A 26,242-nucleotide genomic window follows, 5' to 3' on the forward strand; every position below is an offset into this window, starting at 1 on the left:
CTAGAGATGCCCGCAAATTTTGGCAGCTAGTCAGAATCGGGTCTGCAGAGTCAATCCAGGCTGTGGAAGCTAACATAGCCCCTAGTGTGTGGGAGGATCACTTCCGTAGGCTATATGTAGAGGAAGCATCTGGGATTGGCGATCACGGCGAAGGTTTAGCGCACGAGCAATTTCCTGGTGGGCAAGTGATGACTGTTTCACCTAGTGAGGGGGGCGTGCCAATGCAGTTTTCTCTGAATGAGGTCCTTACAGCGATCTCCCAGCTCCCAGCGGGCAAGGCCCCGGGATTAGACAAACTGCCGGGTGATCTGTTCAGGCACCAGCCTGCTGTGTGGGCTCCGTACCTAATGGTACTTTTTAATGCAATTCTGGGGGGGATGGCGGTCCCTGGTACTTGGCTGGGAGCAGAGATTGTACCCATTTTCCAGAAGGGGTCTCCTCTGCTCCCAGCCAACTATAGGCCAATCAGCCTCATCGACGTCCCCCAAAAGGTCTTTGCACGGCTGATTCTAGATCGCCTACAAGAATGGATGGAGGACCATTCTGTCTTGAGTACATATCAAGCTGGGTTTCGGAGAAAGGTGTCCACCAAGGATCAAATTTTCCGTTTAGCCATGCTGTTCTGGAAGACGGTGCGGGTGGAGGACGCTGTACACTGTGTTTGTAGACCTCCGTGCCGCGTTTGATTTGGTCCCGCGGAGTAGACTGTGGGCGGTACTCTCCTCCCTGGGTATTCCCCCTGACATTTTAGACATCATCATTCGATTGCACACACACAACTTCACGCAGGTTAGGTGTGGCAGGTCGGGAGGGCTCTCACAAAGATTCCCAGTTGACAAGGGGGTAAGGCAGGGGTGAGTCTTAGCACCCACTCTGTTTTGCCACTTTGTTAACGGGGTAATTGAGCATCTAAACCAAGTCCCCAACACGGACGCTGCAAGGCTCGGTGGCAGCAGGGTGCCTGCAATCATGTTTGCGGATGATACACTGCTGCTGTCGAAATCCCCTATGGGGATTCAGCGTGTATTGGAGGGCTTTGAGACATTTTGGGTAATGCATGGCTTGGAAATTAATGCCCTGAAGACCAAATATATTATTTTTAACCCCCCCCTCCGGAAAACACGCCCCAACCCCTCTATTGGCCCCAACAGACTAGAAAGAGTCTATACGTTTGAGTACCTTGGTGTGACCCTCAATGATAAATTGGAATGGGGTGACCACCAAGCTAAGTGCCAACTTAAACTAGTACAACTGGCAGGGGGAATAACAAGACTAGTTAACTCCAACAAGTCATCGGTTAGACCGATTGGTCCCTCGCTGGAGATTTATAGACTGCAGGCCAGAGGTGCGATTGTATATGGTGGGGAACAGTGGGGCCACGCATGCAAGAAAGATCTGGTCATTGCAGAGAATACTTTCCTGAGACACCTTTTAAATCTTCCTGTGAGTACCCCCCTCTTCCCCTTAGGTTGGAATTGGGTTTGAAGCCACTGGATCCAATACTAGGGGTAAAGCCACTAACCTTCTGGCGTAGGCTGTGGTCTACCCCCGAGTTAGACAACTACAGGCTGGAACTGTGGGAAATTCTTTCTCTCCCTGCCATTGAGAGCATACCGTGGTTCAAATATATAAAGACCGAGCTGGCACGGCTAGGCCTGCAATCCCTCTGGAGTGATCCGGAGGCAGCATGCAAGAATTTAACCCGCAAAACCCTAGTGGCAACTTATAATGCATTTAAATTAGCTTCCCATAATCAGGGTGTATCCACAGACTCACTTGTTAATTCCTTTCTCGGGGTTAAAGACTGCTACAAATTTGAGAGTGTCCTGGACCATATTTATCCGAATTACACCCGGAAATTGTACCTGCAATGGCGGTATGGCACTCTCCCAATCAGAGCTTTTACTAGTAAATGGAAGCAGCATTCCCCCGAGAATTGTCCGGGTTGCAGCTGTGGGTTGGAAGATGAATTACACCTTATTTTCTTTTGCCCAGCCTACACTGTTCCTAGAAGGATCTGGATAACCCCGCTCTGTAGGAATTTGGGGTTTAGCAACTGCTCTGCGGCATTTAGAATTCTTAAGTCGGATCTCACAGGAGTAATTGTTTTTGCAGTGTCTAAGTTCCTGGAATCTGCATGGCGTAGGAGAATGTCACTTTTGCCCAGGTCACTTTAATGTAGAGTGTCAGATTGCGAGCATTTTAATTGATGACCCTGTACTGTTTTATAGCTGTATTTTTATTCGGAAAATTTTAATGGTAGTGTTTCAGTGTTTTAGCATCGGTTCTTATATGCAGCTATTGGGTTTAGTGACTGATTGGCGGGACCTCCTTCCCTGAATTGTTATTTATGTGCACTTTTTTGTATCTTCAAATTGTATGTATTTTATGTGGTATCTTTTATGGCAAAATTGCCGAAATAAAGAATGATGATGATGAATTAAATATAATTTACTATTCCCACTCCAGTCTACGTAAAATTAATATAAGTGCTGGACACTAATTAAATATAATTAAATATTCCCACTCCAGTCTACATAAAATTGAAGTAGGTGCTGGACACTAATTAAATATAATTAAATATTCCCACTCCAGTCTACATAAAATTGAAGTAGGTGCTGGACACTAAATAAATATAATTTACTAGTCCAACTCCAGTCTACATAAAATTGAAGTAGGTGCTGGACACTAATTAAACATAATGTACTATTCCCACTCCAGTCTACATAAAATTAATATAAGTGCTGGACACTAATTAAATATAATTTACTATTCCCACTCCAGTCTACAAAAAATAGAAGTAGGTGCTGGACACTAATTAAATATAATTTACAAATCCCACTCCAGTCTACATAAAATTAATATAAGTGCTGGACACTAATTAAATATAATTAAATATTCCCACTCCAGTCTACATAAAATTGAAGTAGGTGCTGGACACTAATTAAATATAATTAAATATTCCCACTCCAGTCTACATAAAATTGAAGTAGGTGCTGGACACTAATTAAATATAATTTACTATTCCCACTCCAGTCTACATAACATTGAAGAAGGTGCTGGACACTAATTAAATATAATTTACTATTCCCACTCCAGTCTACATAAAATCGAAGCAGGTGCTGGACACTAATTAAATATAATTAAATATTCCCACTCCAGTCTACATAAAATTGAAGTAGGTGCTGGACACTAATTAAATATAATTTACTATTCCCACTCCAGTCTACATAAAATTGAAGTAGGTGCTGGACACTAATTAAATCTAATTTACTATTCCCACTCCAGTCTACATAAAATTAATATAAGTGCTGGACACTATTTAAATATAATTAAATATTCCCACTCCAGTCTACATAAAAAAGAAGTAGGTGCTGGACACTAATTAAATATAATTTACTGTTCCCACTCCAGTCTACATAAAATTAATATAAGTGCTGGACACTACATAAATATAATTAAATATTCCCACTCCAGTCTACATAAAATTGAAGCAGGTGCTGGACACTAATTAAATATAATTAAATATTCCCACTCCAGTCTACATAAAATTGAAGTAGGTGCTGGACACTAATTAAATATAATTTACTATTCCCACTCCAGTCTACATAAAATAGAAGTAGGTGCTGGACAATAATTAAATATAATTTACTATTCCCACTCCAGTCTACATAAAATTGAAGTAGGTGCTAGACACTAATTAAATATAATTTACTATTCCCACTCCAGTCTACATAAAATTGAAGTAGGTGCTGGACACTAATTAAATATAATTTACTATTCCCACTCCAGTCTACATAAAATTGAAGTAGGTGCTGGACACTAATTAAATATAATTTACTATTCCCACTCCAGTCTACATAAAATTAATATAAGTGCTGGACACTAATTAAATATAATTAAATATTCCCACTCCCGTCTACATAAAATAGAAGTAGGTGCTGGACACTAATTAAATATAATTTACTGTTCCTACTCCAGTCTACATAAAATTAATATAAGTGCTGGACACTAAATAAATATAATTAAATATTCCCACTCCAATCTACATAGAATTTAAGCAGGTGCTGGACACTAATTAAATGTAATTAAATATTCCCACTCCAGTCTACATAAAATTGAAGTAGGTGCTGGACACTAATTAAATATAATTTTCTATTCCCACTCCAGTCTATATAAAATTGAAGTAAGTGCTGGACACTAATTAAATATAATTTACTATTCCCACTCCAGTCTACATAAACTTAATATAAGTGCTGGACACTAATTAAATATAATTAAATATTCCCACTCCAGTCTACATAAAATTGAAGTAGGTGCTGGATACTAATTATATATAATTTACTGTTCCCACTCCAGTCTACATAAAATTAATATAAGTGCTGGACACTAAATAAATATAATTAAATATTCCCACTCCAGTCTACATAAAATTGAAGCAGGTGCTGGACACTAATTAAATATAATTAAATATTCCCACTCCAGTCTACATAAAATTGAAGTAGGTGCTGGACACTAATTAAATATAATTTACTATTCCCACTCCAGTCTACATGAAATAGAAGTAGGTGTTGGACAATAATTAAATATAATTTACTATTCCCACTCCAGTCTACATAAAATTGAAGTAGGTTCTGGACACTAATTAAATATGATTTACTATTCCCACTCCAGTCTACATAAAATTGAAGTAGGTGCTGGACACTAATTAAATATAATTTACTATTCCCACTCGAGTCTACATAAAATTGAAGTAGGTGCTGGACACTACTTAAATATAATTTACTATTCCCACTCCAGTGTACATAAAATTAATATAAGTGCTGGACACTAATTAAATATAATTAAATATTCCCACTCCAGTCTACATAAAATAGAAGTAGGTGCTGGACACTAATTAAATATAATTTACTGTTCCCACTCCAGTCTACATAAAATTAATATAAGTGCTGGACACTAAATAAATATAATTAAATATTCCCACTCCAGTCTACATAAAATTGAAGTAGGTGCTGGACACTAATTAAATATAATTTAGTATTCCCACTCCAGTCTACATAAAATTGAAGTAGGTGCTGGACACTAATTAAATATAATTTACTATTCCCACTCCATTCTACATAAAATTAATATCAGTGCTGGACACTAATTAAATATAATTAAATATTCCCACTCCAGTCTACATAAAATTGAAGTAGGTGCTGGACACTAACTAAATATAATTAAATATTCCCACTCCAGTCTACATAAAATTAATATAAGTGCTGGACAGTAATTAAATATAAATAATTATTCCCACTCCACTCTATATATAATTAATCTAAGTGCTACATACTAATTAAAAAAGATTTCTTTTTCTTTTTTGTGTAGTATTTAGTTTTCCACAAATGTTAAAAAAAAAAAAAAAATAATTTAATACTATTCTATTCTTTATAATATATACATTTTTTCATATTATTCCCTTTTTAAAATTTTTAAAAATCTAAATTGTAAAAATTAAAGTGTTATTTTTATATTGTCTATACAAAGTTGCTCAAAATTAGAAATTTCTATACACTATACGAGGTGTGTTGGGAGGAGGCGGAGTCCAAGATAGCGGAGTGAGGACTCACTCAGCGGTGTCAGCGGACTGCTAGAGCCCTCTAAGAGTGCAGAAATGGGGAACAGATCGCGATTTTATCGATAGCTTGCACGGCGAGGAGCAACCGGAAAGGAAGGCATACGAAATCGGATTAAACCCGACTGAATGAACCGGGCGGCTTAGAGCATTGCTGCAGAGTATTTCACTAAATCACTCACCCAAGGCAGATATCTTGCGCTCCACAACGCCTCTCACTGCTCTTCACGGATTGCTGACTGATGCTGTGGCATTCGACGAGAATCTGGCGAGCGGTGAGGGACTGGCTTCAGAACCGGCTCGCTCGCTCTGGGATCGACGTGTTGGGTCTGGCCAAGACGCGGCTTGTAACAGTATCGCCAGAAGGTATGTCGCCCAAACACCCTCCGCGTACAACGCGGAACACCAAAACCTCCGTAACAGCAGCAGCGGCGGCGGCGGCCGCTTTACCCACGCTCACACCGACTGCTGCAGCCCCAGCCCCAGCCCCTGCTCTACCGATTAACACGGTCGTAGAGACTTCAGAAGACATGACGGGGGGGGCTGAGAAAACGGTAATGAATGCAGAAGCAGCAACGCTGGCAGCACCGGTCCAAGGAGGGACGAACAATCTCAACAAGGCTGCTACTTTGAAGGGGAGCGACAGGAAGGCGGCAGGTAAGACGATTCTGCGCCCTCCTTTGTTGAATTGCGGGACAGTTCCAAAAAAAACGACACATAAGGGTGTAGACATCAATGAAAGTGCTAAAGCCGGGGCGGCTTCAGGGGAAGATGGAGCATCAGTACGTTTTCAAAATACTATTACAATGGCTAATATAAACCATGGTGATGACTCTGCTCAATTAGCTATATCTCCTACCCTGACTGAAGGCAGCGAGACCCGGGAGATATTAGAAAGCCTTGAGACAACAGTAGGCATAGAGGTGGCAAATGGGATGGCAAATGGGAGGCCCCAATCATTAAACACCGCTAAGTCATTATCAGTTGCTACCTCAGACCATATTCCCAAAACTGCAGCTATATTTTCGAGGATGGAAGACCCAACAGACAACGGTAAAAGCATATTAGAAGAAAGTAACAATCTTACCACGTGCCCAGTGGGTAATTTTGGTTCGGAACAGACTTTGGAATTGACTGAGGAACACCTCTCCTCTGAGGACTGTGATTATGATACAGAGGAGGAATTGGATAAATCTACGGATAAGACCCTGAGCAAGCTACCTCCACAGAGACGCAGAGGTAAAGCCAAGACAACTCACAAGAAGAGAGGGAGAGCTTTGTCTAGCTTGGCTACAGGAGCAGCCCCCTTGATTACAAAAAAAATGGTTATCGATAAAAGTCCGCTAAGAAAGTGGATTGAGGCTAAGGGGTTAGTCAAGAGTATGACTTTAAGGCTCTCTGGGGGCAGCCCTACAGATAATGAGATACTGCAAGTCCCCGAAATAGGGTCTTATACGACGCAAACTCCCAGCCTTGTCCCTAATGAGCAGACCACAGGAGAAAAAGATCTCCTATCAATCGCTTCCTCGTCTGATCTACCGATATCAGTGGATATTGATTCTGACCTAAACAAATCTTCTGCTGAAAATATGAATACAAAATAAACGGAAGAGATCAGGCTGGGAAATACTGGCCACCCCCAACTAGACACTATACTAAAACTTTTGGTAAATCAGAGGGTAGAATCGGAGGCACACTATCAGCAACTGAAAAGCGACAATGTAAGACTGCAAACCTCCATAACTGATATAGCCTCCATACTAAAGGGGGTTACACAGGAGATAATAGAGCTCCAACAACGCACAGTCTTGGTGGAAGAAAGAACACAACGGTTAGAAGCCACTGTGGGGCGCCACGATACAGAACTAATCCAACTCCAGGGGAAAGTCGAGGACCTGGAAAATCGTCAAAGAAGATCCAACCTCAAACTCTATGGAATCCCGGAAGGGCTAGAGGGGTCCGACCCGAGGGCCTTTCTGGAGAGACTGTTGCCTCGCGCCTTCCCGGATCTCTCAGACTGGGACTGGGACTCCAAAGTGCAAAGAGCACATCGACTTCCACTTGGCCAAAAACGCCAGAATAGTAAATTCCCACTTCCACTCCTGATACATTTTGGTAACTTTCTGCTCCGACAAGCTGTGTGGCAAAAAGCTAAACCTAATACTCCAATAACTATTGACAATCTTACCATCTTCGCTCGGTCAGATCTTAGCAAAGCCACGATGGATAAGAGATGGGAAATGCGTAAAATAATCGATCCAATCAATAAATTGGGAGGCTTAGCATATCTGCAAGAATCCGCCCGACTTAAAGTGATTATGAAAGGGCGCACAAACTTCTTTAGCGAAGTACGGGAAGCACAGGCATTCTTAGCCAGTGGCAATAAGAGTAAAGATTGAAAAAGAAAGAGAGGGGGTTTATATTTTTCTCTGTATGATTGAAGTAAGGGTGATACAGTCATATCCAGCCAGTGGCAACAGGAGTAAAGACTAAAGGAAATAGAGAAGATCTTTAACCCTCTCTGCACAAGAGATATAGAAACTTCAGATAGATATAACATTAAAAAAATTTTTTTTTTCTTTTTATGTTTTTCTTTTATTTCACAATATTTAGTCATCAGTGTTGATGAAGCAATACTATTAGCTGACACTCCGGGTGGAGGGGGGAGGGGCCCTTGGCTCACTGCCGCAGGTGCTGCCTTATCAACGGCAGCAGTAGGTAAGGGGGGGAGGTGGGTAGGCCTTCGCAGTTTGGGGAGGGTGTGGGAGATGTGGGAAGGTGGAGGGAGGGTCAGGGAAAAAAAAAGAAAAAAATATATTTTCAACCTGGTAGAAAGACTCGATGAGAGATTTATGTTTGTAAAATATATTCTTTACTCGGAACTACACAAAATAATGCTGATAAAAGACATCACTTTTTACATTAGAGATGCATAATATTAGATGCTTGGCATGGAATGTCTCAGGGTTAAACAACAAACGTATGAGGCACTTAGTTGCCAAAGAACTAAGTTTATACAATCCCCACTTAGTATTTTTGTCAGAAACCCATATTACAGACAAAGATAAGAAGTTGCTAAGTCAACTGAGTTTCGAGATGATAATCAACTCGGCAGTTGCTTCCCCTACAAGAGGGGTTGCTATACTAAAAGACAAAAGGTTTAAGGCAGAAATAACTAAAACACAAGCTGATAAATGGGGTATGTGGGCAATTACCCAACTTTGTTTTAAGAATGTGAAGCTTGTAGCATGTGCTGCATATGGGCCTAACAAAGAAGATCCTAGAGTATTTGAACAGTTAAATATAGCTTAACTAGACTGGGAGGGAGAAGTTATAATCATGGGTGATTTTAATTGCATTTTGAACTGCCAGACGGATACAACACGCCCGGGTAATTACAAACGAATGCCCAAAACTAGAACATCTATCTTAGATCTATGTAAGCTACATAATGTTAGAGATGTATGGAGCTCGCTATACCCAAACTCTCCAGGCTATACATATTATTCAGCTCCCCACAGGTTATGTTCATGTCTAGACATGGCTTTTATATCAGACTCACTGATGAGATCCACAACAATGGTAATATATCCACGTATAACATCTGATCACAATCCCATTATGATTGAATTTACTACCTCTTTGAATCGTAAACCTCCAAGAGCTTTCACATTTCCCAGGAATCTAATATCGAATATGACTTTCATTTCGCAACTAAAACAGCATATCACAGAATTTTTGACTTTTAATAGAAACACTGCTTCATGCTTAACAGAATGGGATACATGTAAAGCCAGTATCCGAGGGTTTACACAAACCTTTGTCTTGAAACAGAATCAAGAAAGATATAAATATAATTTAACCCTGACCTCTGATATCACCGCTGAGGAGACAAAACTTGTAGAAGCTCTAAGAGATAACCTATCCACTTTGGGTATCAGTGCAAACCTTAGTCAGCTAAATGTAAGACCAAAGAAACTCTTTTAAAGAAAAGGAGTGCACAGATCCATAAATATAAATTTTCACTATATGAGGGCGGTGACAAAATTGGAAAAATTCTAGCATTTAAAGTAGCAGAGGATAGAGCGGAGTCTATGATTTCTCAAATTCTGGGGGTCGATAATAAGAGATACAGTCAGCCAGATGATATAATTCAACAATTTGCTAAATATTATGAAATTTTGTATACACAGGAGAATACGCCTAGCGACCATATAATTGAGAATTATTTAAAAGAAAATTCAACTAATAAGATAACAACAAATGAAGCAGAAGAATTGGCCTTAGAAATAACTAGTGAAGACCTAAAGGAGGTTATAAAATCACTGCCATTAGGAAAAGCCGCTGGTGAGGATACCATCCCTCTGGAAGTTTATAAATCATGCTTTGACGAGCTAACACCCTTCCTTTTAGAAGTAATCATTTATATTGGCAGAACAGGGTCCGCCCCCCGCTCTTGGAACAAAGCAAAAATCATTTTTTTTCAAATAAAAGGGTAAACCTAAAGAGGAGATGGGCTCATATAGACCGATCTCCTTGATTAACGCTGACGCAAAGATCTTTGCAAAATGTTTGGCTAGAAGACTTGCACCACTAATGCCCAAAATTGTAAGCACGCAGCAACACGGGTTTATAGCATGGAGGGATACATCAGCCCATGTTAACACGGCAATAACAGCGTTTGACATAGCAGAGGTAGAGACTACTCCCCTTGCTATGATAATGCTTGCACCGAAAAGGCATTTGATCGGGTGGGGTGGGACTATTTATGGCATATAATGGGATTAATGGGGTTCGGTGGAAAATTTTTAAATGGGATTCGGGCACTCTATGACAATCCAATAGCATATACTAGTTATGGTGGTCTCACGTCACATTGTTTTTCAATCAGGAGGGGCACACGTCAAGGGTGTCCCCTATCACCTTTATTATTTGCCCTCTCACTGGAACCGTTTTTAAAAGCTCTGGATACTCAGTCAGGAATAATACACTTTAAAACTAGTAGGCAAAGTTTAAAAATCACTGCGTATGCGGATGACATCGCTATCTACTTTACTATTATACAATATTTTTGACTATCAATATTTTGTCTTCCGATGTAATTACTTACGATATTAATATACACATACCATTAACGATATTTTTGTATACGATATTTTTTATGTTGATATTTTATACCTACGATATTTAATCTTCGATATTATGTCACTTCGATATTTAATTTTCGATATTATGTCTGAATACCATCCTAACTGACTCAGAGAACTAGGTAGAAATTCGAGTTTAGTATGCCTGAACTCAGAATGATACAATACATCTTTTAGTGAAGTTGGTTTTAACATTCTGTGTTTGAAAATACTACTTTTAGAAAGTAGGTATTTTATTGCCTAACTATCCACGCCTGCCTCTGCTAGGTTGTGTATTCCTTGTCTGGCGTTTGAGTGACAGGGGTTTGGGGATTCCAGGAGACAGGGTGAGTCAGCACAGGGCTCAAAAGAGAGACCTGCATGTGGAGGGGTGGGAGGAGTTGCACCTGGGACTTGAATAGGGTTGAGCCTTCACTCCACAATGCTTGCTCCACCTCCTGTGGTGTGTCTGATGTCCCTGGCCTACACTGTGAAAGGAAAAAAAGGAGTCTTGTCAACAAAGTGCTCCAGGACTGACTAAAACTGGTTTGGACTAGGCAAAGGCCTCTCTGCCTTCAGAGGACAAAGAGAAAATGAGTATAAATATGGGGACTCAGACCCCAAGACTTTAGATCACTTCTGGAACAACAAGACACACCTTTGCCAAGGAGAAGAACCAAGGAAGCTGCAGGAGTTTGGACTGCCCCTCTGCCAGTGTGCTGTTTGCTGGGTTGGCCTGCAGTGGTCTCTTCATTGCCAAGGAAAAGAGAAGGAACTTTTAAAGAACTTTCATCATCTTGCAGAATATTACTCCAAGGACTTGATTTGACTTTGCCTCCTGAACGAAGTCTCAGGGATACCAGTTTTCACCCCCTTCTGTTTGCATGCATCTGGGACTTGCTGTTCTAGTGCTACAGAAGCAATCAGCAATACTGACGTCTGCAAGCGATGCCATAATCTGCTTTGAAGCCGTGAGTGCTGCTCCGATTTGCAACGTAGACCCAACGCCGGCCGCTGTGCCACATCGATGCCAGCGAACAACATCGTAAGCCTACCATAGCCGTGAGCGCTGCTCCGATTTGCGACGCCGGCCCGACGCCCGCTGCTGTGCCGCATCGACTCCAAAGCCGACATCATTGCGGAGCCAATCGTCGACGTGGGTGGTCAAGAATCCATTGACATCATGACATCATACAGAACTGTGGTTTCGGCGCCATCGTGACGTCACCTCCTCTCCGGTCAGGAACCTACGCATCCCCTGCCTGCGCAAGCATCCAGGACACCGACGCATCATCTCCCCTGGAGTAAGGAACCAACGCCGTAACACGCCAACTATGCCACACCTCCCCAACGCCGTGAGCTGTCTTTGTTTTTGCTTTTCTAAGGTACTGTTCTTTGTGGTTCTGTTTTGACTCCGGGCCTGATGCCACGCACATCGTGGTCGGCGCCGTACTTTGGGATTTCTTTGACCTTGACGTTGTGATACCTCCAGTTGGGGTTATCTGTTGCTAAAAACTATTTTTAAGTGAATAACTTAATTCAACTATATTGAATTAAAAACTATCCAACGCCTTCCCTACTGTTGCACTCTCTGGAGTCGGAATAGTAATTTTTACCCTCCCGCTATCCAATGCTTTGCCTATTGTTGCACTCACTAGACTGGTAATAGTAAATTTTACCCTCCCGCTATCCTACGGTAAAAATATGGTATATTTTTTAATAATATTACATTGATATATATATATATATATATATATATATATATATATATATATATATATATATATATATATATATATATATATTCACTGAAAAAACCATAGGTTTCACACCAGTTATAGTTAGGATTTAGCATCTATGTGCCAAGTAATACCCCCACCAAAACCATATAGACACTGACATATGTGACGTCATCAGCAGTGCATTGCAGGCGCGCAAGTTATAGTGAGTCCAACTAACTATAACGTTGGAATTTCAATGGTTTTATGCGAGTAAAATTTCCAGCTAACTATAACTGGTGTGAAACCTATGGTTTTTTCAATGAATTTAATAGGTTTTTAAAATGCTAATTCCTATCTATAACTGGTGTGAAACCTATGGTTTTTTTTTTCAGTGAATTTCATAGGTTTTTTAAATGCTAATACCTAACTATAACTGGTGTAAAACCTATGTTTTTTTTCAGTGAATTTCATAGGTTTTTTAATAGCAAATCTCTATAGGTATGAAATGTAATATTTTTTATGATGAATTTTATATTTTAAAATTATGTAATACTATTTTTTTAATGTTTTTTTTTTATTTGTTTGCCCCGGAGCGCTCCCGGGGCGCGTACCGATGCGCTCACCGGTGAGCGTATTGCTACGGCGCGCCCCGGTGCGCGTACCGGGGAGCGTCCCGTTAGCGCTAATGCCGCGAACGAAACATCATCGTGACGTTTCGCGTAGCCGCGTCCGCGTGATACGCACGGCGTAAGCGCACCCGGAAGCACACACGCGCATACGAACGCGCTACATAAGCACCGCCGGGCGCGCCCCGAGGCACGTACGTAAGCGCGTCGGGTCATGTGACCTGAAAATAACACTTTTCATTGGTTCAAAACAGTTTTGGTTTCCAAATGATGAAAGCCCGGCTCATGTGACCTGAAAATAACACTTTTCATTGGTTCAGAACAGTTTTGTTTTCCAAATGATGAAAGCCCCCACCTTTTTTCCTCATTATCACTTTATTCTTTGAGTGAGGAAGACCTGCTTTTTTCTTACAGATATGGCTACAGTACTATCAGCAGCTGGAGCATCTGCCCTACCACCACCACCACCACAAGGACCACCAGAAGATCACATTGGTGGTCAAGAAGAAGAGGAGGAGGAGGAGGAAGAGGAGGAAGGGACAAGGCAGTTCCTGCATGAAGACAATTCCCCATACAAACCAAGATAGCACTTCATATGGGAGTTTTTCAAAATCCCAAGGGGTTTTAAAAAAGTAAACGCTGCAAAGGTGACTTTTCTCATCTGTAAAGCTGTGCTATCCAGGGGGAACCCTGCTAAAAAATGTTACTTTGGGAATCATACTATGATACGACACATGCAGCGTTTACACCCTAATAACTTTTCTGCAGCAGAGGTGAGGGAAATCTGCAGTAACCTACCCCAATCATCATCCAGAACCTCTACAACTCAAGAACCCACTCCATCGGGTCCAGAAGCAAGTGAGGTGATTCCAAATATACAAACAAAGTTTGGGGGATACAAAATTGTTTGTATTTATTGTAACAAAACCATTAGTTATGGTGAAAAAAGCATTACACTAATCACTGTTGCTATGGATCACCACAAATGCCCAAGGAAACCATAATTTTTCCTGTTTTTTTTGTGCTCCAGTTGAGCCATTTTCAATTCCCTTTTTTTTGTTTCTCCCCATAAAAAATACAAAAAAATATAAAACTGTTCAGAAAAGCCACAAAAAAAAATGTTCAAAAAAACAATAAAAAAATATAAAACAACAAAAATAATTTAAAAAAAACAGTTCTTTTTAGAACTACCTCCAATTTATAAAAAAAGTCTTCATTTTTAAAAAACTCTGTTATTCTTTTTTCCTCATGGTACGCTCCCCGGTCCGCTCCCCGGTGCGCGTACCGGGCGCTCCCCCCGCAAAAATCTAAAAGAAATTACATTTTCTTTTGCCCCGCGGGGCCCTTTTATAGCCCCCACATCAAACCTATGGGGTCAGGGGGGGTCTACTCTGCCCCGTTATGGTCAATTCCCCCTTTGTTTTGCCACCTCTTGTGTCTCGATCCTACCGAGACACAAGATGGCAGCCGCTCCGGACTGTTTGGAATGTTTACAGTCACCAGAGAGCCAATCAGCTTTCCGCGCGCAAGTCGGTAGAGCGCCCGGAGCGCTCCCCGGTGCGCGTACCGGGACGCGGCCATAGATATATATATTTTTTTGAACGTAAATTACTCAAAATCCACTTAAGCACATATCTTGAGACATAGCAAAGGCACATCGGGCTACCACTCCCTACAATTTTGCCAAGTTTGGTGGAAATCCATTCAGCCGTTCGGGCTAAAAGTGGGGTCGACCGCCCTATGGAAATTAACATGGGGAAAACATGTTTTGGGACCCCCCTTTTATCTCAGCCCCCGCTTAACGAATCCCCCCAAACTTTCAGGGAAGGACCGGGGCGCCACGAGGCAAATTTGAGGAAATTTTCAGGCAGGTTCCTCAACCGACGCCAAAGTTATTCACAATAGAATGTTGAGATTTTCTATTGAAAATAATCCTAACTATAACTACCTACTGGCAACCGCCAGTAGGTAATATATATATATATATATATATATATATATATATATATATATATATTACCTACTGGCGTTCGCCAGTAGGTATATATAGTTAGGATTATTTGTCTATGGGATTTTTGAAAATTCTATGTCTAATAACTTTGGCGTTTGTGGACGGAATCGGCTGAAATTTTCAGGAAAATGGCACAGTTTGTTTCTGAGCAGAAAATTTGGTGGGGTTTCGTCAAGGGGGGGCTGAGAAAAAAGGGGGGTCCCAAAACGCGTTTTTCCCATTCATTTTTCCATAGGGCGGTTGGACTCACTTTTAGCTCGAACGGCTGAATGGATTTGCACGAAACTTGGCAAAATTGTAGGGACTGTTAGCCCGATGTGCCTTTGCTAGGTCTCAATATATGTGCTTCAGTGTATTTTGAGAAATTAACGTTCAAAACAAGATATATATCTGTAACAGCGCTCTGGGCAGCGATCCGGTCCGCTTACTTTTCGCGAAACGGAACTTTGCGCGCAGAAAGCTGATTGGCTCTCCGGTGTCTGTCAACATTCTAAACAGTCCGGAGCGGCCGCCATCTTGTCTCTCAGTAGGATCGAGAGAGAAGAAGAGGTGAAAAACGAAAGGGGAATTTAATGAAAGGGGGCAAGGTATCCCCCTCTTGACCCCCTAGGAATGTTGTTGGGGTTATTAAAGGGTCCCGTGGGGAAAAGAAAAAAAAATGATTTTTCACGGTAGAAGCGCTTTACGGGCCGCGAACTGGGCCGCAAACTGGTAGCGAAACGGGAATTCGCCATTTTGTGCTTCGTTAATTAAATTATTAGGTATAAGGGGGTGCGGGAGACGTATCCTAATCCCCTATGTTTCCTGAGGGTGGCTGAGGAGGCTGATATATGTTGATACATCTCTTCCAGCGGCTGTGCGTGAGCTTTTTTTTTTTTGCTGCGTGACAGTCCGGAGCGGCCGCCATCTTGTCTCTCGGTAGGATCGAGAGAGAAGAAGAGGTGAAAAACGAAAGGGGAATTTAATGAAAGGGGGCAAGGTATCCCCCTCTTGACCCCCTAGGAATGTTGTTGGGGTTATTAAAGGGTCCCGTGGGGAAAAGAAAAAAAAATGATTTTTCACGGTAGAAGCGCTTCACGGGCCGCGAACTGGGCCGCAAACTGGTAGCGAAACGGGAATTCGCCATTTTGTGCTTCGTTTTAATTGTTTAGAGACAAAAATTATCGCCGCACATCGGCCACAATGCATGAGTATCGTTGAAAAGTCAGCGATATTCATGCATTATCCAGCAAATGCTCTTAGCCGTGTTATCCACCTTCCATTGGATAACATGGTTAAAAACTGCTCTGTGCGTGAGCTTTTTTTTTTTTTTTTTTTTTTTGCTGCGTGACGTTTGTTAACGTTCGATTCGATGGAAATCAGGAAGTGTTGACCACCATTTTGTCACTGCGAGTAAATATTTTGTTATAAATGAATCCTTATTGAAAAACATTGTCTGCGCCATCTTGCCTTTTTGTCCAATGCCACAATTTTGTCGTGCACGGCAGCCATTTTAGATGCCTTGACCAGGCCCACTCTCTGCACGCCGCCGATCCTCAGCATGGCTTCCCACCCTCGCAAGCATCTCCCCCACGCACTGGTCATCCCCGCTCTCTCTCTCATGCATGGGCCATATACTTCCCCCCATCTGCGCTGCTCTTCTCTGAGAATCACACCCTGTGCCCTCCCGACACCTCTCTTTCACCCTATTCACTACCGCACCCTCTGACACTCCTCTTCCTCTGTGTCCGATTGTCCAGGCCGGACCTAGGCTATCACCTACCCCTGCGGATGTAGTTTATGGCCCCAGCTGTAGAGAATTCAGACATGCCAACCCTCCCGATTCAGGCGTGTGACTACTGATTTCAGTGCTAGTCTCCCGCCTCTCGATTTCTGCAAGCAAAAACCCGGGGGCATATTACGAACAACTAGCGATAATTTTTGTCTCTAACTTGTTTAGAGACAAAAATTATCGCCGCACATCGGCGATTTTTATCGCAGATAAACCTTGCTATTATCGCAGAAAAGTCAGCGATATTCATGTATTATCGAGCAAATGCTCTTAGCCATGTTATCCACCTCCCATTGGATAACATGGCTAAGAACTGCTCAGGGCAGGTGTTAGATTTTGGAGATATTCGCGCTTAGCGCGAATATCTCCAAAAGTTGGTAATAGGAGATAGCGATGTTAGGGACTGTTTCCAGTCGCTAACATCTTGGCACGCCCGCTTTGCATGTCATTAGTGATAAGTATCACTGACATGCAAAGCGGGGCCCAAGATGGTCGCTATCTCCTTTTAGCTGTCACTAACTGGTGTTAGCGACAGCTTGGTAATAGGGAGATATTTTTATCTCCGCTTTCTTGGCTTTTAAAGCCAAAAAAGCGGAGATAAACCCCCTTGATAATATGCCCCACGATTCCTTGGGGGTTTCAGCTGACAGGGCTTGGTATTGTGTTACATGGTAATTTTTCCAGGAAACGTCAGAGGGTCGATGCAGGGGTTCTAGAAGAGGTGATAAACCATTTAAGCCTCATGAACAAGCGCATGGTCTTTTAAAGATTTGTGAAGTACTCGGGCGGCGGTGTGTGTGTGTCCTCTTTCAGGAGCGGGCGGGGGGGGGCACTGCCAGCAACTTGCCAGGTCAGGTAGTGTTCAACACGTGCATCACCCTTTCTCTGCCTGCTATTGCGCTCCATGCTTCGGAAAGGTAAGAAAAAGAACGTGCATTTGAGTTTGAAATGTCCGATCCTGCAGCAGCACACTTCCAAAGCCCACACATGACAATAACCCGATTCAAGGCCCCATTCACCCGTTTTTAAAAAAATAGATAACACTCCAACAATGTAAGATTATAAAACTTTATTAACCATTAACTATAATGAACGGAACAAAAACTAAAAACGTTTAAACATTTTTCAACACAAAAAGCAACAATGGTTAGAAGCTGTCTTTTGTGCGAATAGTCCCAAGGCAGCACAACGTGCAGAGTTCTGGACGGCACCCAGGTGATGTCGCCTGGGTGCCGCACTGGTTTTGGGATCCTACAATGCAGCACAGAAAAACAGCGTGGGGCGTCCCGGGTGGTGCGGGGGGAGGCCTCGTCAGTAGCGGTCTGTTGTGCGAATAGTCCCAAGGCAGCAGAACGCGTTGAGATGTTGATGGGACTGTGTCCAGTGTCACATGGCTGACACAACATGTACGACAGGCACCCAGGTGATGTCCAGTAAACTGCCGCACTGGTTTTGGTATCCTACAATGCTGCTCCGAAAATTGGCGTGCGGCGGCCCGGGGGTGGGGGAGGCGGCGTGAACGGGCCTCCCCAGGTGGCGGCCATCTAGCTGAGTTGCGCTCGCTTTTGCGGCTACAGCGTCTCGCTCACCATGTTGTTGAGTTGCTTCCACTCTTGCAGTGCAGCGATAGGCGGCTGCCACATGGCTCTTAAAATGGCGGACGGCTCCTCGGTTTTGGGCCTGGTCCACTGAAATGGCCCTGGGACACTTTGGAACTCGGACGCTTGCCTGCTAGGGCTTGGGCTCCATTCTCGAAAAGCGTCCCCTCAGCCGTGAAGATTCTACAAAAGTCTTGGGGGCCCCCGACTCCCGCAGGCTTCCGGTGGGGAGCGGCTGCCATGATTGCTCGCGGAATGACCACGACGGAGCCACGAGATGGTGGTGCTCTCATGCTGACGCCAGCTTCAGTCTGAATGATCCAGAAACAAGGTGGGGCTTTCATCGTTTGGGAAAAAAAAATGTTCTAAACCAATGAAAAGTGTTATTTTTAGGTCATATGACCAAGCCTTCCATCTTTAGGAAACCAAAAGTAAAATGAACCAATGAAAAGTTTTATAAACAAGTCACATGACCTGTTATGCGGCATAGGGCTACAAAAAGCGTAGAAAATCCGTTGGCACGTGAGGCGGCGTCAGTAGCGGACCGATGTGCGAATAGGCCGAAGGCAGCACAACGCGCCGAGATCCGGATGGCACCGAGGTGGTGTCCAGCAAATTGCCGCACTGGTGTGGCCATCCTACAATGCTGCGCCGAAAGACGGCGTGTCCAGCTGAATTGCGGTCACTGTTGCGGTACAGTGACTCGAACGCGCCGAGATCCGGATGGCACCGAGGTGGTGTCCAGCAAATTGCCGCACTGTTGTGGCCATCCTACAATGCTGCGCCGAAAGACGGCGTGTCCAGCTGAGTTGCGGTCACTGTTGCGGTACAGTGAGTCGAACGCGCCGAGATCTGGATGGCCCCGATGTTGTGTCCAGCAAGTTGCCGCACTGGTGTGGCCATCCTACAATGCTGCGCCGAAAGTCGGCGTGGGGTGCCCCGTTGGCTTATGAGGTGATGTCAGTAGTGGACCGATGTGTGAATAGGTCGGAACCAGCACAAGGCGCCAAGATCCGAATGGCAAGTCCTGGATGTTGAGTGCCTCAGTTGAGAGTTCTGAGCAGTGCTTGTAAGACTATCTGAAGTTTATTATAAGAATCAGAGTAAGTTGAAGACTGTCTGAAGCTTATTTGCACCTTTTGCAGCTTCACTATTGCCCAAGGTGGTGTTCAGCGGAACTTTTTTCCTTTTCCTTTCTGCTTATTTTCCTACAATCCGTTTCATCTGAAGACACGACCAGGTCCCTGAATGTGTGTAGGGGGACGCTATTGAGTGAATGAAAATGGCGGCTTGTCCAGCTGAATTGCGGTCACTGTTGCGGTACAGTGAGTCGAACGCGCCGAGATCCAGGACCGATGTGTGAATAGGTCGGAACCAGCACAAGGCGCCAAGATTCGAATGGCAAGTCCTGGATGTTGAGTGCCTCAGTTGAGATTTCTGAGCAGTGCTTGTAAGATTGTCTGAAGCTTATTTGCATCTGCTGCAGCTTCACTATTGCCCTTGTGTGGCCAAAGGTCGCACATGACATAGGCGGCCGGCTCCCGAGGTCCGGCGGAACTTTTTGCCTTTTCCTTTCTGCTTCTTTTCCTACAATCCGTTTCATCTGAAGACACGACCAGGTCCCTGAATGTGTGCAGGGGGACGCTATTGATTGAATGAAAATGGCGGCTTGACACAAAGCTGACTCAAGCGTTACTGTTGATGCTATACAGACAAAAATTGGTTTTCAGTTTGTACATTCTTCAGGTTTTTTTTTTCCATCCAAGTCTGATTGAGAGTTTGTAGAAAAATGGCTTCAGATTTTCCACACACTACTCTTCAACATTCTTCCTAAATGTAACAATGTGAAACTCACTAGGAGAACGGCTGTTTCTGTTTCCTTTCAAAATGCTGCCAACAATATTTTCTGAATGGAAGACACCATCTTGTAGCATAAAGGGCCGAAAGGGGTTCTGGTCTGGCCGATGGTTGGTGGAGACATTTTGACTATATCTTGGACCTGCCCGGCCTCGCCCAAAATGGCGCCGGTATAAATGGGACTCGTAACTCCTTGCCCGCAAATGTATATCTAGAAAATGTTATTGTAAGTGGCCCTGTCCTATTTTAATTACAAAATGTATGTCCACCGATTCCGCAACTGTTAGACACCTTAGTTCTTGCAACCTAATGGCCCGCTCGTTACGTTCCTCTACAGTGTAAATGTCTCCTCATCATATACGATTTCAGTTTGCTCCGTGGCCGGCCCACGTGGTTATAGGCCCGTATTTGTATACTGACATTTTCACAATAAAGGTTTTTAAAACAAAACACGGTAGTAGTATTTACATTGGTAAAGTTTTTACTTTTAGTCACTGTTTTCGAATCAGTAAAAGGCAAGTGAAATAAAGCAGTCCAATTACATGACGGATAAAAGGTATAATATGTAGGAACGCAGTAAAGATAAATGGTCAAGGGCAGTTGTGTTTTTCATGTCTGCAACATAAAGTGATCGATAAGAATCTGATAATCAGGCGTATCGGCGACTAAGACAGCAGGCCGAATTTCTTTTACTCAACGGTTCCGTCATGGAAGGAAGAAACGCCCTTTTTCTCGAAAAAGGAATATATTTTACTTGCAAGACAGTTGTAAATTTTCCGGGAAAGTACATTAGCCTGGAATATTATAACATATGTTTGAAAAAAAAAATATTGTTCGAAAACAATAAAAAGCGTAATGTTTAGGTCATATGACCAAGCTTTTCATCATTAAAATAACAAAAGTAAAAAGAACCAATGAAAAGTTTTATTAACAAGTCACATGACCTGTTATGCTTACGTTACGCGCTGCGCGCCGCGCCTCGGATCACTTCCGGGTGCGCTAACGCGGCGTGTCATATAACGCATTACGCGACAACGTAGGTCAAGAATATAGTCAAAATGTCTCCACCAACCAGCGTTCGGAACACAACCCCTTTCAGCAGTCCAAAAAGTTCTGTTAAATGACAACAGAGGGGACAGGCAAGAAGAACCATCAGTCAAAGAGGGGAGGGCAAGTTCTTCTCTTCCGGGTCATGTTGGGGCGCTACCGGAACTGATCGAATTGGTAGTCTACAGTGTTTCTGGATGTTTCAGACTAAAACTGGCGTCAGCATGAGAGCACTACCATCTCGTAGCTCCGTCGTGGCTATTCCACGAGCAATCATGGCAGCCGCTCCCCACCAGAAGCCTGCGGGAGTCGGAGGCCCCCAAGACTTTTGTAGAATCTTCACGGCTGAGGGGACGCTTTCGAGAATGGGACCCAAGCCCTATCAGGGAAGCGTCCGAGTTCAAAGGTGTCCCAGGGCCATTTTAGTGGACCAGGCCCAAAACCGAAGAGCCGTCGCCATTTTGAGAGTCCTGTGGCAGCCGCCTATCGCTGCACCGCAAGAGCGGGAGCAACTCAACTACATGATGAGCGAGACGCTGTAGTCGCAAGAGCGGGCGGTAAACAGCTGAATGGCGGAAGAGGCACAGTGTAGCAAAAGCGGGCGGAATGGCAACTGAAACGGTAAAGGGGCGCCCCACTACAGCGTGTCTTCAGGTCAAACGGATTGTGGGACAAGGTCCAGAATTGAAGAGTCATCAAAAGGCAAAAAGTTCCGCCAGACCCCGGGAGCCGGCCGCTTATGTCGGGGGCGATCTCAGGCTACACCAGTGCTATAAGACTTGGGGAGGGTGTCAGAGCCAAGCGTCTTCTCCGAGTCCATGGCCATCACACCGCCCCTCAGGGGCCTCCGTCAAGCTGTTTAGGAAGGTAACATATCACATTGTTTTCTAATGCAGTCAGGTCCACAAACGACACTCACTTACTTTGAGAATAGTGAAGCTGCAGTAGGTGGAAATAAGCTTCAGACAGTGTTACAAGCACTGCTCAGAACTCTTAACTATGGCACCCAACATCCAGAACTTATGCCATTTGAGAATGGCAGTGACATTGAAGAAACTCAGGGACCCAAACCATTAACGTACTTTCACGTATGAAAAACTTACTTGGGGAGGGGGCAGGAGCGAAGCGCCCCCTCCCAGTCCGCGCCACCACACCGTATGTTGAAAATCTGAAGCCATCGTTCTACAAAGTCAACCAACCTTGGATTGAAAAATCTAGAAAAATGTACAAACTGAAAACCAGTTTTGGTCTGCATAGCATCAGTAGCAACGCTTGCTATCAGAGTGCATGAGTTTCATGCTCGATCGATTGAGCTAGCCGGATCGGGCAATAAAAAGTATAAAGTAGTTATGTAAATAGTTATTTAATAAAATGTTTTACCCTGTTTCTTTGCTGGTGTGTTGTCTATATTTTTAATATTTGCATAGGGTTTGTCGTTATTTTGGGCGGGGTGGGTGACGGAGTCGAGCTGTCTTGCAGCCCTCATGGTGTGGAGCTCAGTTCATCTCACTATTTTCGTATTTCTCATGAAGGGTTGTTCCTAATATTTCTATTTTAGCGAGGTCAAAAAGAGATCCAATTAGTGGCCTACTGATTTTGCTCGATTACATTTATTTTTTTACACGATTTTTCACTATCTGCAAAAACTAAACAGAGTATTGCGACTTTGTGCTTGTTTGTAAATAGAGAATGATCCAAAGAGAACCAATTCTAAAACAGTAAATGCTTGGATAACAATCAATCAAATGGAGAGACAAGCAGGCACGACGGATTACAACGGGGGCAAAGGCCTGCGTTAACTACTGTTCAGTATCTGCAAAGAGAGAGTACTACTAAGAGAAAAGAGGGGAGGGGGGGGGGCAGCGTTCAAAGCACATCAGCGTGCATAAATACGAAAATGTTTTTATCTATCACGTACTTGACATTTTAAAGCTTTTCATATTTGCTATTAAAAAACCAATGAAATTCACAGAAAAAACCATAGGTTATAGTGGATATATAGTTAGGAATTTGCACTTACAAAACCTTGAAAATTCTATGAAAAAACCATTGGTTTTAGGCCATATATAGTTAGGGATTTGCATTTACAAAACCTTATTTTACTCGCATAAAACCATTGAAATTCCATATATAGTTATAAGCGCTAACTATATATCGCGCACCCGCAATCCACTGCTGATGATGTCACATATTACATCATTCATGACATGGTTAGTGACATCACTGATGACATCACTGATGACATCTCAAATGACATCACTGATGACATCACTGAAAACATCTCATTTGACATGACTGATAACATCACTGATGATATCATTCATGTGATAATACCATGAACCTCTTCAGACTCTAATATAACCTTAGATACAATCAGTGTAAACAGACAGTCACAGACTGTCACTCATCCATGGAGTTACTCACACACCTAGTCAGTTATGCCAAAAATCAATCACACCTCCATTTTCTCAACTATACAGTTATACACACCTTACTTATTCAAACATATACTAACACATATTTACTTTACTCTCTTATACAATCTCTGATACATGTTCTCAATGATCCATACAGCCACTCACACATTCACTGGCTCTTATGCACAGTTATTTATAGATGTCAACTCTCACATGTACTGTGTTTTACATATGTACTTAATTTGACATGTAGCACTGAGATATCCATTCACTCACTAATACACTCATGCACAGTCAACCGCCCATACAGCTGTTTCCACATACACTTTTGAATCCATACATATAGTGAATCAACTACTCACACATCTATGTACAGTCACACACCTCCCAGCCACCCATACACACACACTCAGTTTCCCATACAAATACTTGGACAACCAATGAATAACCCATACAGTTACTCATATAGCTACTGATCAACACATGCAGCAGTTTACAGAACAACAGACATAATGATGCACAAATTAAAACAGTTTAGTCACTAACCCATGCACTCAGTGAGACACATTTAATCACTCACTCATACAGTCAGTCATGCACCTACTAAATCCTTCATCCAGACACTTATACATCCACTCATTCTTCAATATGTAAGACATATTTTAACTTTACAGAAACATACAGTCACTGGATGTTGTCATCAGTGATGTCATCAGTGATGTCATTTGAGATGTCATCAGTGATGTCATCAGTGATGTCACTAACCATGTCATGAATGATGTAATATGTGACATCATCAGCAGTGGATTGCGGGTGCGCGATATATAGTTAGCGCTTATAACTATATATGGAATTTCAATGGTTTTATGCGAGTAAAATAAGGTTTTGTAAATGCAAATCCCTAACTATATATGGCCTAAAACCAATGTTTTTTTCATAGAATTTTCAAGGTTTTGTAAGTGCAAATTCCTAACTATATATCCACTATAACCTATGGTTTTTTCTGTGAATATATATATATATATATGTATTGAAAAATAAAATTGTATGTTTTTTTACTTACAATAATTATTTTAAGGTTATTTAAGTATTTTTAAGTATGTTTTAGTTAATTATATTTATTATTTCATTAATTTTTTAATTACTTTTAAGAAATTTGATAAAATTCGATATTTTGACTAACTATACTTTTTACAATTATATTTTTGATTAGCTATTTTTGTACTTACCTGTTTGCAGATAGGATTTCGATATTTTTTCATTCTATATTTTGTCCATTATATTTTGGTAGGTCGATATTTTGGGATTCTATATTTTGTCAGTGATCCTCCTGGACATGTGAACCAGGTAATAAAATGGAGTCAAGTGCACATGCCCGTACCCAGTTCCACTAACTATCTGTGTTGTGTGTTAATTATATATGCAAGATGCTGCCCCTGGGCCCTACCACATTACATTGTGTTGTGGACAGTGTATGCAACCATGTTACCTCTGGCAGTGAGGAAAACTTTGGTTATGTAACTTTGTCTTGGTCATTGTTCAAGTCCGTACTTAAAGACTGGATCATTAGAGTACTGGAAGGAGAGTGTATAGTGAATTTATAAATGCTTGGGGATTGGTGGAGTGATGATATAAGTACATATTTTGGCGCAGCCAAACCCTGAACACGAGCTTGGCTCTAATTGGCTGCCCTCCATGTGCCAACAACTGAAACTTGAACTTTGCATGGCCCTGTATTGCTACAGCTGCAACACTCCACTGAATGTTCAATAAACATCATATCCACACAGATGTGTCATGTCCACCATGTTTCATGTGTGGAACTATGGATAAATGTAGGGTCAGTAATTCCCCATACCTTCCATGTTGGCAATGTTGTGGGACTTGGCTCACAGAGTGACACATTGGCGCTTGCGACCTGGGTGATGGCAGTACTACAATAGGGACACCTGCATCAGTTGATTCCTCCTACAGCCGAGGACAAAGCCACGGCCATAGCTCCGGAGTAATTCTTCACAGCCTCATGCAGGACTGGCATACGCCAGGCCAGCCCACTACGCTTAAGCTTACAGGGGATGATAACTCCACTACAGGGCCCAGGTTTTCATTGCAGTGATCTGCTGGTCACAGACTAGTTGTCAGTATGCCACAGCCGCTCCCTCACGGCTGGTATACACCCACACCACACCCATCCAGCACAGGCTTCACAGGACACGTGACCCTGCCAATAAAAAAGACCGGGCGCACGTGCTCTACAACATTTCAGAGTTGCTTGCACTAGGGCCGGCACAGGCACACCAGCACGGGACGGTGACTTTCGGTCCACTGAGGTACGGTTACCGATTCTATAAGTGGGGGTGCAGCCTGCGGTTTGGACAGCTCAGGTTTTGATTCACAGATTGATGACCCCCTCCCACGGACCTACCACCACAAGGCGATGACTTCAGTTCC

At 42.7% G+C, this 26,242-nt stretch overlaps 1 pseudogene; it reads left to right on the forward strand.

The window, feature by feature from the left end:
• The first annotated feature begins 6,147 nt into the window (after positions 1 to 6,147).
• LOC147683506 (uncharacterized) lies at positions 6,148 to 8,016 on the forward strand (annotated as a pseudogene).
• Positions 8,017 to 26,242: the final 18,226 nt, after the last annotated feature.

Source organism: Lissotriton vulgaris, chromosome 11, assembly GCF_964263255.1.
Source record: "Lissotriton vulgaris chromosome 11, aLisVul1.2, whole genome shotgun sequence".
Taxonomy (NCBI): Eukaryota; Metazoa; Chordata; class Amphibia; order Caudata; family Salamandridae; genus Lissotriton; species Lissotriton vulgaris.